This window comes from Vombatus ursinus, unplaced genomic scaffold, assembly GCF_900497805.2.
Source record: "Vombatus ursinus unplaced genomic scaffold, bare-nosed wombat genome assembly UNPS02009994.1, whole genome shotgun sequence".
NCBI classification, from domain to species: domain Eukaryota; kingdom Metazoa; phylum Chordata; class Mammalia; order Diprotodontia; family Vombatidae; genus Vombatus; species Vombatus ursinus.
Window position 1 is genome coordinate 6,297,897 of NW_020949772.1, and position 15,349 is coordinate 6,313,245.

General features: G+C 47.9%; 1 protein-coding gene across 4 annotated transcripts in view; it reads left to right on the top strand.

The window, feature by feature from the left end:
- The window catches only part of PITPNM2 (phosphatidylinositol transfer protein membrane associated 2), a 256,108-nt gene that overhangs the window by 137,343 nt on the left and 103,416 nt on the right, over positions 1-15,349 (top strand). The window lies entirely within an intron of this gene.

A 15,349-nucleotide genomic window follows, 5' to 3' on the forward strand; every position in this document is an offset into this window, starting at 1 on the left:
GAGTGGTTTGCCATTTCCTTCTCTAGTCCATTTGACAGATGAGGAAACTGAGGCAAACAGAGTTAGGTAAGTGACTTGTCCAGGGTCACACTGCTTGTAAGTGTCTGAGGCTGGATTCGAACTCATGAAGATGAGTCTTCCTGATTCCCAGCCCAATGCTCTATCCACTGTGCCACCTAGCATAATGATGATAAGCAATATCATTCAGGGCTTGCAAAGGGCTTTACACATAGCATCTTGTTTCATCCTTACAGTAACCCTGTGAAGTAACCACTATTATTATGCTCATCTTACAGATGAGGGAACTGAGGTAGGCAAGTTACATGATTTGCTAACAATCACATGCCTACTAAGTATCTGAGGTTGGATTTGAACCTGGGTCTTCCTGACTTCAGGTCCAGCATCCTACCTACTGCACCATCTGCCTGCCACTAACTAACTTTTTAAGGCCTTTTAAAAAACTCATTATTCCTACTTTCCTCAGAGGAAACTGAGGCCTAAAGAGGCAAGTGGACTTATAGAAGATCACACAGCTAGTAAGTGACAGATGGGGAAAGAACTTGAGGCTGGGAGTCCAAAGGCTGAGGTCCTGGTCTTCATTCTAGTGACTTCCCTCCATTAATCATAACTGTATTTATCCTGTATAGCTCTTTTGTATGTGTTTGTTTGCATGCTGTTTCTCCCATTCAGTTGTAAGCTCTTTTGAGAGCAGGGGCCGTTTTTTGCCTCTTTTTGTATCCCTAGTGCTTAGCACAGTGCCTGACACCTAGTAGATGCTATATAAATGTTTATCTCCTTCCCCTTCCCACCGGTTCCAAGGGTAGCACATTCCAGGGATGCCAGACAAATTCTATACAGATACCCAGTTGTCAAAAGGAGTGAGATCAGGGGCCAGCATGCAGTCCAGTTTTGCTGGAAGTTGAATAGAATGAAACTGGGCTAGAAAACTTTAAATTAAAACCAGATCATGGAAGGCCTTAAATGTCAGGCTAAGAATTGGGTGTGGTTTAGTGGGAAGAGGCCTGAGCTGGAATTCAGAGACTTGGGCTCAGATCCCAGCTCTGCCGCTCACCTCCTGTGTGACCCTGGTCAAGAAACTTCCCCTCTCTGGCCTTCAGTTTTCTCATCCGTAAAATGCAAGGGCTGGGCGAGCTGCTCCTTAAGGACTCTTCCAGCTTGGGAATTCTTAGGAATCCTGCCAACCTGAGCTTGTATCACTAGTTTATCAAAAGCAAGCATTGGGATGGGGGTGGGGTGGGGGGGGTGAGGGAAAGGTGGCAGCTCTGTCCTTTACAGTGTCTGTGAGAGAATGGCCTCCTCTCCTGCCCGTGGTCTCAGCCTCAGCTCACCACAGCCCATGGCTGTAGCTGGCTTCCTGTACGGCATGATTTTAAATGCCAAGTACATTTCAGCCTGGAAACCAAACTAGTTTGTGTTGGCCCAGCAGGCTTCAAATTCAATCTGGCCAATGGTTTATTAATGAGACGCTAACACAAGACAGGCTCTGGGTTCAGCATGATCAAGATGGATGGGAAGCAGGTTTCTCTCCGATTCCTGAATCTCGCTCAGCCACCATGACTATGTGGTCTTGGCTTTCAGCTATAAAGCTTCTCTCTCTCTCTCTCTCTCTCTCTCTCTCTCTCTCTCTCTCCCTCCCTCTCCCCTCCTCCCTCCTTCTCTGTCTCCCCTTCTCCCTCCATCTCCCCCTCTCCCTCTGTATCTCTTTCTATCTCTCCTCTCCCATCTTTCTCTCTCACTCTCTCTCTGTCTTTCTGTCTCTCTCTCCTTTCCTCTGCTCTCCTTTCCTCTGTCCTCTCCCCCTTCTCCCTTCCTTCTTCTCTCCTCTTCCTCTTCCTCCCTCCTCTCTCTCTCTCTTTCTCTCTCTGTCTCGCTGTCTCTGTCTCTCTCCCTACTCTCCCTTCTCTCTCTCTCCCTCCTCTCTCTGTCTCTCTCTTCCCTCTCCTCTCCTTTCCTCTCTCCTCTCTCCTCTCTTCCTCCCTCTTCTCTCTCTCTCTCTCTCTCTCTCTCTCTCCCTCCCCCCCTCCCTCTCTGTCCCAATATCTCTCATTCTGGTGATAGCCACAGCTGGGGAGTTCCTTGAGCCCACTGTTTTCTGAGGCCATTTCAAGATGTTTGTGACACCTGAACCTCACAGAGTTTCAGACTTAGAAGACGTCTTCACAGCCATCTGGTCCAAGCACCTGTCCTTTCCAAAGCTTCACCAGCCTTTTCCTTAAGGACCTCTGGTGAGGGGACAAGCCCCCCTTCCTCAGACAGGCCATTCCTCTTGGAGCTAGCTCTCCATCCATGGATCCCAGGTCTGTCTCCCTCCAACATCCTGCTCTGAGGCCAAGAAGAACTAATCTGATCTCTCTTCCACATGACAGCCCTCACGTCCCCCATTAATTAGTCTCCTCTCCTCCAGGCTAAACATTCCAAGTTCCTTCAGTAAATTTTCAAATGACCTGAACTCTAGCCCCATCAGCACCCTGGTTGCTGTCCCCTGAACACCCTCTGAATTATCTGGATTCTTCCTAGAATGTGATCCTTGGGTCACATCACCATACAGCACGTGGGGTTTGACCACACACAGTAATAGGACGAAATTGTCTCCTCTCTGCATCTCTTAGTGTGGCCTCAAATTGCCTGGGTTTTTGTTTTTATTTTTAATTCTTTTTTAGAGGCATCTGAGTGATACAGTGGATAGATGCTAGACCTGGAATCTGAGAGACCTGGGTTCAAATGTGAGCTCAGGTGTTGTTGCTCAGTCGTTCCAATGATGTCCCACTCTTTGGGACTCCATTTGGGGTTTTCTTGGCAAAGATAATGGAGTGGTTTGCCTTTTCCTTCTCATCTTATAGATGAGGAAACTGAGGCAAACATGGTTAAGTGACTTGCCCAGGGTCACACAGCTTGTAAGTTTTGACGCTGAATTTGAACTCATGAAGAAGCATCTTCCTGACTCTAAACCCAGTGTTCTATCCACTGCACCTTAGCTGTGGGACCCTGGACAAGTCACTTCTGTTTGCCTCAGTTTGCTCAACTGTAAAATGAATTGAAATGAATTGGACCATTCTTCCTGTTAGGACTGGATAAGGTTCTGTACTCATCAGTGTCCCCCCCGCACCCACTTACCCCCCTTGACTTCATCTTGGCTGGATTGGAAGAAGAGACTATTCCCAATCCCAGCCTATTGATAGGGATCTCTCTTTGTCACTCATTCCTATTGGAAAATAGCTCCCCAGCCCCCCAGTTCCCACTATGGCTAGCAGCTATATTATTTCGACTATTATCTCACAGAGCTAGAAGCCTAATCTTTTTAAACAGATTTTAAGGAAACCGCGGGGGCCCGAGGGACCCTGAACAGCTCCACCACAGGTCAGCAGGTGATGGCCAGTTTTCTCCAGATGAACAGCCCTGCGGCCAGATTGGTTTACTACCCACTTAGAGTTTTAATGCTCTCTCGGTGAGCCTGGCAGGGGATGGCAGCCTTGTAATTATTAATTCCCCATGCGGGGTGTATTGGGGGGGTAGGGAAGATGTGAACAATCACCCACATGTGGCCCCTTCTCACATCACCTTGTTCTTTAATTGTGGTTCAGGCCTGTGACTCCCATCATGAAAGCCCCACCCCCATATGCAGATCACAACTCATCTGTAACTCAGTCTTTATAGAGTTGCCTGAGGGTACTGAGGAGGTAAGAAATATGTCCAGGATCATGCCCTCTGTATGGGTCAGAGGTTGGATGTGACTCCAGACATTCCTGACTCCAGAGCCAGCTCTTTAACCCCTGCTTTCTGCTGTCCATCCAGATTGCCTTGGAAGGAAGAAATCTGGGCAAGATTAAGGGGGGTGAGGTCCCCCCAACCCAACAGTATCATGTGTCGGCCCTAAGCTGTACAAGAGAGAGCAGTTACTAGATGGCAGTTGGGTGACGTGTTTGATTGGATTAATGGGGTTTTGGGTTTTGATTTTGATTTTGGCTTTGGGAGACCTGATTCTACTAATAACTCTTCAGGTGATGTTGAACAAATCACTTTTCCTCTCTGGGCCTCAGTTTCCCTTTCTGTAATATGAGACTAGAGAAGATCCTAGGATTTATTGCTAAAAGGGACCATAGGGCTCATCTAAGGTTAGATGACCTCAGATGACTTCCAGGAGCTAGGTGGCACAGTAAATAGAGCGCCAGGTCTAGAGTCAGGGAAACCTGAGTTCAAATCCAGCCTCAGTTATTTACTAGCTATGTGACCCTGGGCAAGTCACTTAACCTCTATTTGCCTCAGTTTCCTCATCTGTCAAGTGAGGATAACAAGACCACCTATCTCCCAGGGTTGTAAGGATCAAATGAGACATAAAATGCTTAGCACAGTACCTGGCACATAGTAGGTGCTATGGAATTGTTAGCTACAATGACTATGATGATGATAATGATACCCTACACTTTTACCTTACAGATGAGGAAAACTGAGGCCTAGAGAGATAGTGACCTGCCCTAGTCATATCCAATAATTATTTATGAAGCACCTACTTTGTGTCAGACCCTATGCTAAGTGCTGGAGGTAAAAGGGTCTCTCCAGAACTTCCTCAAGGAGCTTAATGTCTAATGGGAGAAGACAGTAGACGAAGTCTGAAAAGAAGCCTGTGGGTGCCCCCCTCCCCCACCAGGGTACCTGGCTCTGGGGCAGAGTAACTAATGGAAAGGGAAGCATTTAGCTGGAGAATTCTGAGCCTTCTCTAAAGGAAGCCCTGGTTGGAGCTGATGGCCCTGCCTTCTGCCCTCCAATAGGGGAAAGGTAGCCGAGAGCATGTGGGGAATCAGGGCTGGCTCAGTCTCCAAGATGGTGGGCCTAGCCCTGGGGAGGGATGACTTTCCTGGAGTGGGACCAAGCAGGGCCACTGATGGGAAATGGAAGGAGCAGAGGAGGCAGAATTTAAATTCAGGCCCAGGCCTTCTGATTCCACACCTCTCTTCCCTCCATCATACCACAGACCTGCCCCTTGCCCCAGTTTGCTACTCATCCCTGGTGACTGCTACTCCCCAAGGTCCCCCCAGCTCCCTTTTTCTAAACTCTCTTCAGGTTTTCTCAGGGTCCCCCCACCTTCCCCTCCTCCTTCCCTTGCTCGGCCTTCTCAGGGTTCTCAGTCCCATCAAGGCACCCTCAGATAGCTCCTCCCCAGCGTGTAGGGCCAGTGGCTTCTACAGTGACTCAGCCCCCCCATGTATGATTTCTGCTTTGTACACACAGCAGTGAGGCCTCTAACTGGGCAGCTGCCCAGGAGGCTCAGAGGCAGGGGAGGGAGAGAAGGGCTCAGCTGCTGCCCCTGTCTTCCCTGGCCTGTCTGGCAGGGATCCACGTCACTGCTACAAAGAGGCCTCGGGGTTGTGGGAGGTGAAGAACCGAGGGAAATGCCCAGGGCTTGCTTCTCACTGGCTGAGTCCCCACCGTCCGTGGGTCTTTTAGCAGCAGCCTCTCACTGTCTATATTGTATTGCCTTCCATAGAGTCAGGGAGGCCAGAGCTGGCAGGCCCATTAGTGGTCATTGAGCCCAACCTGGCTTGATAACTCCAGGCCTTGGTCCCCTGCATATCTCTAGTCTGATTAATTATGATAATAGTAATAATGATGATGATACTAACCGACATTCATATGGCGCTTTTGTACATATTATCTCATGTGAGCCTGACAGGTACGCTATGGGGTAGTGGTATGGGTATCAGCATCCTACTTTGACAAATATAGAAACTGAGTCTCAGAAAATTGAAGTCACCAATTTGCCCTGGGGTGACAAAGCTATTAGAAATGTCAGAAGCAGGATCTGAACCCAGGTCTTCCCGATTTTGAAATTTCCAAGTCACTCTTTTATACACTATCATTCCTAGCTATAGCCCTGTGATGTAGGTATGTAGGTATTCTCATCCCTATTTTAAAGGTTGGGAAAATCGAGGCTCAGAGATGAAAAGGACTTGCCCATAGTCACACAGATAGGAAATGTCAGTGGCAGAATTTGAACCCAGGTCTTCCTGACTACGAGTCCCTTGCTCTTATGCACTATGAGGGAAGACAGTGCTTCATCTTTCCACAAAACTTTAAAATTGACAAAGTGCTTTCCACAGAGCAAGATTGATGTACATCATGTGGATATTTTTATCCTACTAGTGGTAGCTAGGTGGCATAGTGGATAGAGCGCTATACTTGGTAGTCAGGGAAGACTTGAGTTCAAATCCAGCCTCAGACACTTTCTAGCTGTATGAACCTGAGCAAGTCAGTTAACCTCTGTCTACCTCAGTTTCCTCATCTGAAAAATGGAGGTAATAATAGCAACTACAGGATTGTTGAGAGGATCGATCAGTATTTGTAAAGCTCTTTGCAAACCTTAAGGTGCTGTAGAAATGCTAGCTATCATTAATTAATCATTGGGTAAACTGAGGCCCAGAGAGATGAAATTATTTGTCCAGGGTCACAGAAGCTATGAAGTTTTGGCTTCAGGATTTGAACTAGGTTATTAGTCTCCCTCCGATCCCATCTAAATGTTTTTTCCCCAATACCACCCTGGCTCTACTGTGTTGTAAAGGGAAGGACTCAGTCTTATTCTTGTGCATTGTTCACTGTCTAAAAGAAGATATACAATAGGCACCGAGAAAAGTTCATAGAACCAGTGAATGTGTGAGTAGAAAAGCTAGGCTCAGCACCTGTAGAAGCCACAGAATATAAGCTCCTTCTGTCAGTTAATCAGCAAGAATTTAGTAAGTGCCAGGCACTGTTCTAAGCCCTGGGGCTATGGGGACCAAAAACAAAACCATCCCTGCTCTCCGTGAGCTTCCACTCTAACGGGGGAGGCTCCAAGCAGCGCCATATACATCTCTGTCCTGATATTGCCAGTTCCTAGTCTGGCACCTTGTGCGTGGTAGACCTTTGATGAACGCATTGGATTGGGTGTGTATAGGAAAGACAACTTGGTATATTTGCTAGCAAGCCAGTCTGGGAGTCAGGAAGACCTGGAGTTCGAGGCCTTACATAAGCTTCCTCTCTCTCTGCCTTTTAATCAGCTGTCCTCCATGCCTGGGCCCTCCCTCTGCACATCCTCCCCCTTTCCTGGATTCCCCTTTCCATCCCCTCTTCCCAGCTGTCAGTGCCTTCCCTCTGAGGTGACCCCCTATCACTCTCCCTATGTCCCTTATATTTCCATAACTGTTTGCATGTTTCTGCCCAGTTAAAATGAGAGCTCCTTGAAGGCAGGGACCATGCTTCTGCCTTTCTTTATATTCCTAGCACTTAGTACAATGCCCAGCACATAGTAGGAGCTTAAGAAATGACTGTGGGCTGACTGTGTTGACTAAGAGAGATGCTGGGTCTTCATGGGGGGAGCCCAGGCACCTTGAAGATAATCAGTTGGGATTTTCTCTACTGAAAGTTCTTCATGGAATCACCCATTCAGCCCACAGATGTAGGTGAATGCCCTGACCCTCAACTGGCACCTGGGAAGGTCCCTCCTCCCAACCAGGGGAATTTTCTGCTTATCTCAAAATCGGGACCTCTCCTTGGCCCAGTAGATACCCAGAGTTTGGGCCTCAGCGGTCATCCAACCAGAGAGCCCACTGACTTTTGGACAGTCCTTACTGTTAGAAAGTGTTACCTGACATCAAACCCAACTAGGCTTCCGTCCCCTGTGCCAGGTAAACAAGTGCCTTCTCCCCCTTGTCCTTCAGCATCCCTAGCTGTTTTGGGAGCGTTCACCACTCAGGACAAAAAAGTCACTTTGAGTTCAGCCAGGGTTTCAGCATGGCTCAGCTGCCTCTACTGGAGACATCTCCCTTTAAGAAGACCCAAGAGTGGCAAAGGGAGCATTATACCCAATATTGATTGTGACCTGGGTTGAGGTTTTTTTGTTTTGTTTTAGTGATGAGGAGTGGTAATCGAAAAGGACAATTTGACAGGACTCTTACTTAGAAAATGCAAATTTTATTTTATCATCCCTGGTTTCATGAGGAAACTGAGGCAGACAGAGGTTAGGTATGGGATTGGGAGCTCTTATTATCACTACCTGTGTGACCTTGGGCAAGTCTCGTCAGCTGACTTCTGAGGTCCATTTCTGTTCCAGATCTGTCATTCTACTCTGCCCAGCAGTCTCTTTGGGAGCTGCTGCTTTGTGAATTTTGCTCTTCCCCACCCTGCCTCCATCCCAGCCAGCCCCCACTGCCGCCAAGCGTGTTATTGTCCCGGGAGCTGTAGCGGGCCTGAACATCCACAGCGGAGCCGCGCTGCATCTGGACCCATTCCATCCCCCCAGTTGTTAGAAGTGGCAGCTCGGCAGTGCCTTGCTCCTAAATTCGATCAGTGACGTCAAAGCAGATCTAATAATGGAATGAAGATTAAGTCCTGAAAACTCAATCCTTTCTGTTGCTCCTCCGAGTTGAGCTGCAGAGCCTCTCGTTCTCATTCTAATGGGCTGTCTTACCTGCCTGCCCAGGGATTTCGGTTTGTTCGATTTATACGGTAATACCTACATTTAATGATCTCCTCCTGCTCTTCCCCCCTGAGTGATGGGCCTCACTGGCTCCCTCATCCTCCTACCTTCTCTCTGCAGTGCCTGGAGGTCCCCCACAGGACTTGGCTCTTGGCCTGGTGTGCCCCAGCCCAGATAAAGCCACTGATTTACTCAAGGTCACGCAGCAAGATGGGAGCTGAGAATTTCCCAAGCACAGACCTGGGCATCCTTGGCCATGGTGCCAGCCTCACTTTGGTGTGGGCACGATTTGGTGCCTTGCACCTCACCCTCCCAGTATTATTTCTATAATTGTCTTGATGGATCCCCACCCCCACCCCCACACTGGCCTAAAGCTAGTGTAGGGCCTGTGAAATAATGCAGAATTCCTTCCCCAGGTACTTTTTCCCTTGCTGCTGTAAAAGCCCATGACCTGGTGGTTGGCTGGCCAGAGATGGTCCTAGAGCTTGAAGGAGAAAGGCCTTGCACCTCAGTCACATAAGATGGGCAGCAGCTTCCAGAGGACAGTTTTTCTGGCTGTGTTGTGCCCAGTATTGACTCAGGAACTCCAGTTCCATTAATCTCCCTTACAGTGGGGTGGGGGGAGATTCAGGTTACACACACACACACACACACACACACACACACACACACACAGAGTCATCCAGGTCCTGTGAATGGAGTCAGAGAGCACCAAAGCCTAGTGAATTCCTCCCCACTACCCCCATGTCACCTTTCTGCATGTTCATTCCCAGGGATGTGTGTATTTGGGGGAAGAGGTCCAGAAGAGTGTGGATTCCCTCTGGGGATGAATGGGTTTCCCACAGAAGTCACTTCCCTTCTCTGGGGTCTCAATTTCCCCTAACAGTATCTGGCAGTGAGCGTCAATAAATATTAAGCACCTACTATATGCTAGACCCTGTGCTGGTATGTAGTAGGCACTTCATGTTTATTGATTGTTAAATGTTCAGATCAGTTAATCAACAAATGTTAATTAAACTAGGAGATCTCTAAGTTGAGTGAGAGGGTGACCTGGTAGGCAGCAGATAGAGTTCAGGACTGTGGGTCAGGAAGACCTGAATTCAGAGGTACCACATTCCAACACTTCTGAGCTATGTGATCCCCAGGGAGATTCTGTGCCTCAGTTTCCTCTTCTGTAAAATGAGGGGAATAACACCTAAAGTACCTATTTCACTGGCTTATTGGGAGGCTCAGATGAGGTCATTAGGAATGTTTTGTGCCAGCTGTGAGGGGAAATCTAAAGGTCAGACCTGGGGAGGGGGGGTTTTGTGATCCAGACCTGTGATTTTGTTAGGTGTGGGGAGCTTCTGGGATGGAAACTCTGCCTGCTCATGCAAATTGGCAACTCATCTCTTCATTTATGGTTCCCAAGAGATTTGTAGGACACAGAGAAGTTAGGGATGTGCCCAGGGGCACCCAGCCAGTATGCGTCCAGGGCCAGCACCAGCTACTGGCATGATTCTCCTTCCACCCCAGGGCTTCCTGGAGCGGTTTATGACCGATACCGTGTCCTGTGCTTAGTGGCTCTGTACCTGGAAGAGGTCTGAGAGTAAGAAGGAAGGGTGGGGGGCAGGAGCCCCCAGAGAGCTGTCTGCGGCTGCCAGCTTATATTCCTAGCTCCGTTCCTTTTAGAACATGCCCAGAAAGCTCCCCCTGTGGTAGGTCTTAAAATACAATCCTGCCTGACCCATCACGACTCCAGCAGGGACAGAGATGAAATGCTTGTCTGACTCTCCCACCCTCTCGCAGCATAATTACGTCATCTGAGTTTTCAGAGGCCCCCACTGCCTGCTTTTCCTCTTCCTCCTTTTCCTCCTCCCCCTCTTCCTTCCTCCTCTTACCCCTCTTCCTCCTCCTCTTATCCTCAGGAGCAGAAGCCTAGCCCTCTGACAACCCACTGCCTCCTCTTGAGGATTCTCCTGGCTTTAACAGGCAGATTCATAGCAGCTCCTCTCAGAGGAGAAGGGTGATTGGTTTGGGAGTAAGAGGCTCTGCCCCTCCTGTACCTCCCGGCCCCAGCCGCTCCTGCCTGTCCTGTCCCAAATCTCTTTTTCACACAGCCAGCAAACTCCCTATTAGCTGATCAAAAGATGATTTAGTTGTTGAAGGGACAAGCAGAGATAACTTGCAGAAACACAGCTGGGGACCGAGCTGTGAAGGGCATTTTCATAGCTCCACCTGGCCCCATGTCATGTCATGAGTTATAGTTTGGCTTTGAATCTAGTGGAAAAATGAAAACAGCCAAAAAAGACGCCTGGAAAGTTTTTCCTGTGGGCCCCTGCAGCCCCAGGCTCCTTGCTGCCTTGGATGTGGCCTCCAGGGTTGATGGCCACTTTCTCCTACTCACCACCTGATTTTTGTGGCCAAGTACTGCCTGGGCCAGTTCTCTGGGGCTGGAGGGGCTGGCAGGGCTCGCAGTTTTGCCCTCTGCACTTCAGGGCCTCTGCCCCTTCCCTAAGCTGAGGGGGTTTCTGAGGTATAAGCTGCAGTGATAGAGACCTGATCGAATGCCCGCTCCATCCCAGCCACGTGCCCCATCTGCTACCATGCATGGTGTTTGCACGGGATTGAGCTCATCCCCAAATCCAAGAATCCATGTTTGCCCTAGGTCTAGCCTTCTGGGCCTGGCTCACATTCCCCCCTTTCCACGAAGCCCTTCCTGATTGCTCCAGCCCATATTTCTCAGTCCCTCCTTTGAAATACAGAGCATCAGTTGTTAAAGAAACACAGTGTAGAGCTGGGAGGCACCTCAGTAGCCGTGTGGGCCAATCCTAGAAGAATCCTCCTTGTAACATAACCAACAAATGGTTGTCTGACCAGCTTCTGCTGGAAGAACTCCAAGCAAGGGGAGATCCCCACCTCCTGAGGCAACCCATCCCGCATTGGGACAGCTCCCATTCTGAGCAAGTTCTTTCTGCAATTCCCCCCACCCCCACCCCCATGCTCCTGGTCCTGCCCTGTGGCACTGAGCGGGAGCCAGACTCACCCCTCCTCCACACACCAGCCCTTAAAAGGCTTGAAGACAGCTGTCACCGACCAGCACAATGCAAAGGTCCTCAGATTTGGAGTCAGAGGACCTGGGTTCAAATTCTGGTCTTGCCACTTTACTTATGACCTTGAGCAAGGTCACCTCTTTGAGCCTCAGTTTCCCCTTCTCTAAAATAAGGTAATTGGATCAACTGACTTTTAATGTCCCTTCTAGCTCTAAATTCATAATCCTCTGACCTAAGTATGAATCCCATCCTTACCATTTACTGCTCTGCTTGACTATGGGAATGTCCCTTAACCTCTCTGAGCTTCAGTTTCCTCATTTGGAAAATGGGCTGGATTAGGCCAGGTGGACTCTCAGGTTCCTTCCAACTTTAGACCTTTTTTTTTCTCCCTTCCCAGTTCAACAGATATTTACTAGACTCCAGTGTATTCGAGGCTTAAAGCAAAAATGACACAGTTCCTGCCTCCAGGGAGCTCACAAAGTGTACTCGAATAATTATAATATTAGTTAGAATGAGAAGAATACACAGGGAAAAGCTCGAAAGGCAGGAGAAATGGGAAAGGGAACAAGGAGGCTTCTTTCTCTGGAGGAATCAGTCAGCCTCTCTCCCAGGTGATGCTAGACTTGACTTGAAAAATAAAGATTCGTTTATTCTTTTAATTTTTATTCATGTTTTATACTTTGATTACTTACTTTCCCCAAAGTATCCCACCATTCCCTTCCCCTCCAAACTTTAAATCTGTAATCCTGTGATTGTCCCTTCTCTAGGACTAGATATCCCTTGTTCTTTCATCCCTTCTGCCTGGGGCTGAAACCAGCAGGCCATTGCCATCCAAGGTGCCTCACTGGATTCCTTGCTAAAGCCTACCCAGGGGTGGCATGCACAGGCCCCACAAAGTACAAGAGAGCTCTCACCTTCTTATTTCTGTTGGTTGTGCCCCTTCTAGTTCCCTTCTCCACCCTCACAAGTTCAGCCACACTGACTTTCTGGCCATGCCTCCTATGTGATGCTTCTCCTCCCATATTGGCACAAGCCTGGGACGGCTGGCTCCCTCCTGACCTCTACCTCTCAATGCTCAGATCAATGCCACCTCTTACACAAGTCACTTCCCCCCACCCCAAAAACCTCTTATACTTTGTGCCTCATTATTTTGTAATATACTTATATGTGTTCATGTTGTCATCTGTCCCTCCTCCAATAGAATGTAAACTCCCTGAGGGTAGGAACTCTTTCCCATTGGTCTTTTTTTTTTTTTTTTTGGCAATTGGGGTTAAGTGACTTGCCCAGGGTCACACAGCTAGTAAGTGTCAAGTGTTTGGTCTGAGGCCGGATTTGAACTCAGGTTCTCCTGACTTCAGGGCCAGTGCTTTATCCACTGCACCACCTAGCTGCCCCCCCATTGGTCTTTGAATCTCCAGTGTCTCACATAGTTCCTGGCAGAGTGAACAAGCAGTATTAAACTAGACCTACTATGTGCCAGGCACTGTGTTAAGTGATGGGGATATAAAGAAAGGCAAAAGACAGTCTGTTTCCTCAGTGAGTTCACAATGTAAGATGGTAGGTGGAGAGAGAGAGGGAAGGAAGAAGGAAGGGAGAAAGGGAAGGGAGGGAGGGAAGAAGGAAGAAAGGGAGAAAAGGAAGAAAGATGAAAGGAAGGAAGGAAGGAAGGGAGAGAGGAAGGGCTATTATGTGCCAGGCACTGTGCTAAGTGCTAGGGATACAAAGAAAGGCAAAAGGCAGCGCCTTCTCTTGAGGAGTTCGCTGTCTAATAGAGGAGAGAGCTTCCAAACAAGCTATAGACAGGCTAAATTAGAGAATGTGCAGAGACAAGGCATTAGCCCTGAGGGGGATCTGAAAAGGATTCTTGGCTATAGTGAGATCAAGCTGAGACACGAAGCACACATCAGGTGCTTAATAAATGTTTCTTATTTAGGCCATTTTAGGGCTCCAGTGATTTTGGTGCTATCAGGAGCTCCCTTGTAAGGACACTTTCTCTACCAAGGCAGATCTCCAACTGAGAGCCTTTGCTAGGTTGCCCAGATCACTGGGGGGTTCAGTGATTTCCCCAGGGTTGCCCAGTGGCCATGTGTCAGAAGCAGGACTCGACTTGCCGACTGGCTCCCAGCCAGCTCTTTATCCATTATTACACACAAATCTTTGGGAGGGTGGCAGGGTGTCATTATCTCTTTTACAGACTAAGTAACCCAAGGAATGGGAGCCTACTTTGTAACCACAAAGGAGCTTTGCCCCATAGCGAAGGCAGCCAGGCTCTGCCCTAAGGTTAGCCTGAGCAGGTGGCCTGGTCTCAGACCTTTCTGAGGCCTGCCCTTCTCCCTCTCACCTTCCCCATGCCCTTGCCCAGGACATTGGACCATGAATTCAATATGAGTGATTATACTTGTCTTGGCAGTCCGTCCTTTGTGGAGAGAAAACTGAGCTTGTGCAAGCCATCATTCCCCTGTCCCAACACACACTAACAGGGTGGAGGGATGTAGGAAAATGGAGAAAGGCATCCACCATTTTTAGCAATGAAGCTGAACTCCCTGGAGCTTGGCAGGTCCTTTCTTTGACTCCCCTCTACCACAGCTGCGCCTTGTTGTGGAAGGAGCCCTGGGCTGGACACTTGGGTTCACATCCCAACTTTGATACTTTACCAGCAATGGGACCATGGCAAAATTGCTTATTTTTGCCTCTTGGAACTCCAATTTCTTAATCTGGGAAATAGGGCTAACAATACTTGCATCTCCCTCTCTTGGCTTTGCAAACTAAAATATTCTTCCTCTGTTGAATGGGTGGATTTAAAAAAGAAATCCCTAGTTTTGGCAAAATAGCAGCATGTCCTGGACAGAGAGCTAACTTCTCAGAGTCTTTAAGACCTGGGTTCTGGTCTTATCTCTGACACACATTGACTGTATGACCCTGGGTAGATGGGGCGCTGGATAAGAGGGCTGGACCTACAGTCAGGAAGACCTGGATTTAAATCTAACCTTAGACACTAAGTAGCTATGTGACCTTGGGCAAGTCAGTTACCGTTTCTTAGCTTCAGTCGCCACATCTGTAAAATGGAGATGATAATAGTACCTTTCTCCAAGGACTTTTTTTTAAAATTTTTTTAATTTTTAGGCAATTGGGGTTAAGTGACTTGCCCAGGGTCACACAGCTAGTAAGTGTCAAGTGTTTGGTCTGAGGCCGGATTTGAACTCAGGTCCTCCTGACTCCAGAGCCAGTGCCCTATCCACTGCAACACCTAGCTGCCCTCTCCAAGGACTTTTTGAAGGTCAAATGAAATAACATTATAAACATTATATATATATATTATAAACATTGTATATAAACATTATAAAGCACTTTATATAAATGTTGTTGTTGTTGTTATTGTTATCATTATTATTATTATTTTTAGACCACAATGCTCTAGGCAACTCTTTTAACCTTTTTTATGTCAGGGACCCCTTTTTTCAGGCAGAATTGTTTTTAAATGCAAAAATAAAATACATAAGGAAAACAATTATGTTGAAATGAAATTATCAGAATTGAGAAAAAAAAAGTTCACAGACTCCTGCAGACTATTTTATCTACAGAGAAGGTGCTGATTGATCTGTACTGGTAGAGGGAATTTTCTCACTTGGGAGTTTCCTTTACTAGTCTATCTCTATCTTGCTTTTGGCCCACACTGAGAACTCCAGGAGAAGTCCAGATAATTGAAGCTTCCCTTTGTGACAGTATTGTGTCTCTGTGCTTAGCTTGTGAGCCATATCTCCAAACTCCTCATCTTTGTCTTCTTTCTGCACTGGAGGTTTCTAGTAAACAGCAAATACAATATCACTTTTGTTTCTGCATCTGTTGATCT